The sequence below is a fragment of the Trypanosoma cruzi genome (assembly GCF_000209065.1).
Source record: "Trypanosoma cruzi strain CL Brener chromosome Unknown tcruzi_1047053505633, whole genome shotgun sequence".
Classification (NCBI taxonomy): Eukaryota; Euglenozoa; class Kinetoplastea; order Trypanosomatida; family Trypanosomatidae; genus Trypanosoma; species Trypanosoma cruzi.
Window position 1 is genome coordinate 1 of NW_916692.1, and position 1,871 is coordinate 1,871.

A 1,871-nucleotide genomic window follows, 5' to 3' on the forward strand; every position below is an offset into this window, starting at 1 on the left:
GAGGGACAAAGAAAGAAAAAAAGAAAAAGAAAAAAAGATAAAGAAAAAAAAAGAAAGATGGGGGTGTAAAGCAAAGCACTTCAGTGTGAGCTGAGTCGGGAATTGCGTCCTCACGCGTTTTCGTCGTCAGACTGACAGGAAACTGTGGAATTTCATCACGCGTCGCAGCCGCATCTCTCACCCGTGCGCGTCCTCTTTGGTTTTGTTTTTTCCCATCGTTTCCCGAACTGGGGAGGGAGCCTCGACGCGCGCACCGTCACCGCAAACTCTCGCGCAACCGGGCAGTGGCGCCACGCGCGGCACCGACAGCGCGCCACCGGCCCAAGGGTCGCTGCGCTTCACGACCGGCGTGTCTCTTTCTCGGGGCGCCGATGCACCCAAGCGCCCAGCGTCACGGAGCGGTGGGTCTCAAGACGCGCCTTTCCTGGCCATGCGAGGGGAGGCGCGGGGGCCAGCCGGCGAGGTTGCGGCGGGCGGGGCGGCTGTCAGACCTGTTGAGTTTGTTTTTGGCCATCACGCAAGCGCGTTCACGGGGCCACGCGCCCTCGCGCACAAGAGTTGGTTGCTTCCATCAGCAGCGGCGTGCGCCCACCACAACCCACCTCCGGGCAATTCGGCCCTCTCTTTCTCTTTCTCTCTCTTGCGCTTTCGGGCGGGCCCGCCACCAACCGTTTGCACAGGCAGGGCGCCAGACAGGGCAGGATGTTACGTGCGCGCCGTTGCGCAAGAAAGAAAAACGACAACAATAGCAGGAAGTGGGAGGGAGGGGAGCGGGCGCTCAGCCGAAAGGTGATTTTTATTGTTCCGTTCTCAATGCGTCGCTCAAACTGTTTGGACCTCGAACACATGTCTCCATCGTAGCGCGTGTGTGTGTGTGCGGGCGTGCGCGTCGCTGGGCCGCAAAACCGCGCAGCGAGAGCAGAGGGACAAAGAAAGAAAAAAAGAAAAAGAAAAAAAAAGAAAGATGGGGGTGTAAAGCAAAGCACTTCAGTGTGAGCTGAGTCGGGAATTGCGTCCTCACGCGTTTTCGTCGTCAGACTGACAGGAAACTGTGGAATTTCATCACGCGTCGCAGCCGCATCTCTCACCCGTGCGCGTCCTCTTTGGTTTTGTTTTTTCCCATCGTTTCCCGAACTGGGGAGGGAGCCTCGACGCGCGCACCGTCACCGCAAACTCTCGCGCAACCGGGCAGTGGCGCCACGCGCGGCACCGACAGCGCGCCACCGGCCCAAGGGTCGCTGCGCTTCACGACCGGCGTGTCTCTTTCTCGGGGCGCCGATGCACCCAAGCGCCCAGCGTCACGGAGCGGTGGGTCTCAAGACGCGCCTTTCCTGGCCATGCGAGGGGAGGCGCGGGGGCCAGCCGGCGAGGTTGCGGCGGGCGGGGCGGCTGTCAGACCTGTTGAGTTTGTTTTTGGCCATCACGCAAGCGCGTTCACGGGGCCACGCGCCCTCGCGCACAAGAGTTGGTTGCTTCCATCAGCAGCGGCGTGCGCCCACCACAACCCACCTCCGGGCAATTCGGCCCTCTCTTTCTCTTTCTCTCTCTTGCGCTTTCGGGCGGGCCCGCCACCAACCGTTTGCACAGGCAGGGCGCCAGACAGGGCAGGATGTTACGTGCGCGCCGTTGCGCAAGAAAGAAAAACGACAACAATAGCAGGAAGTGGGAGGGAGGGGAGCGGGCGCTCAGCCGAAAGGTGATTTTTATTGTTCCGTTCTCAATGCGTCGCTCAAACTGTTTGGACCTCGAACAACATGTCTCCATCGTAGCGCGTGTGTGTGTGTGCGGGCGTGCGCGTCGCTGGGCCGCAAAACCGCGCAGCGAGAGCAGAGGGACAAAGAAAGAAAAAAAGAAAAAGAAAAAAAAAGAAA

The 1,871-nt window shown here is 60.0% G+C and overlaps 8 non-coding genes across 8 annotated transcripts, besides 3 other annotated features; all 8 read right to left on the bottom strand.

The window, feature by feature from the left end:
• The first annotated feature begins 7 nt into the window (after positions 1–7).
• Positions 8–56: a sequence feature (A-rich).
• Positions 57–63: 7 nt separating this feature from the next.
• Tc00.1047053505633.10 lies at positions 64–160 on the bottom strand. Its single transcript, XR_008255294.1, has one exon. It is a non-coding gene; the product is annotated as a C/D small nucleolar RNA (snoRNA), TB11C4C1 (small nucleolar RNA).
• Positions 161–266: 106 nt separating this feature from the next.
• On the bottom strand, positions 267–338 carry Tc00.1047053505633.20. Its single transcript, XR_008255295.1, has one exon. It is a non-coding gene; the product is annotated as an H/ACA snoRNA, TC11C4H3 (small nucleolar RNA).
• Positions 339–484: 146 nt separating this feature from the next.
• On the bottom strand, positions 485–574 carry Tc00.1047053505633.30. Its single transcript, XR_008255296.1, has one exon. It is a non-coding gene; the product is annotated as a C/D small nucleolar RNA (snoRNA), TB11C4C3 (small nucleolar RNA).
• A 201-nt stretch (positions 575–775) lies between these two features.
• Positions 776–861, bottom strand: Tc00.1047053505633.40. Its single transcript, XR_008255297.1, has one exon. It is a non-coding gene; the product is annotated as a C/D small nucleolar RNA (snoRNA), TB11C4C2 (small nucleolar RNA).
• Positions 862–928: 67 nt separating this feature from the next.
• Positions 929–965: a microsatellite.
• A 5-nt stretch (positions 966–970) lies between these two features.
• Positions 971–1,067, bottom strand: Tc00.1047053505633.50. Its single transcript, XR_008255298.1, has one exon. It is a non-coding gene; the product is annotated as a C/D small nucleolar RNA (snoRNA), TB11C4C1 (small nucleolar RNA).
• A 106-nt stretch (positions 1,068–1,173) lies between these two features.
• On the bottom strand, positions 1,174–1,245 carry Tc00.1047053505633.60. Its single transcript, XR_008255299.1, has one exon. It is a non-coding gene; the product is annotated as an H/ACA snoRNA, TC11C4H3 (small nucleolar RNA).
• A 146-nt stretch (positions 1,246–1,391) lies between these two features.
• Tc00.1047053505633.70 lies at positions 1,392–1,481 on the bottom strand. Its single transcript, XR_008255300.1, has one exon. It is a non-coding gene; the product is annotated as a C/D small nucleolar RNA (snoRNA), TB11C4C3 (small nucleolar RNA).
• A 201-nt stretch (positions 1,482–1,682) lies between these two features.
• Tc00.1047053505633.80 lies at positions 1,683–1,769 on the bottom strand. Its single transcript, XR_008255301.1, has one exon. It is a non-coding gene; the product is annotated as a C/D small nucleolar RNA (snoRNA), TB11C4C2 (small nucleolar RNA).
• Positions 1,770–1,836: 67 nt separating this feature from the next.
• Positions 1,837–1,871: a microsatellite.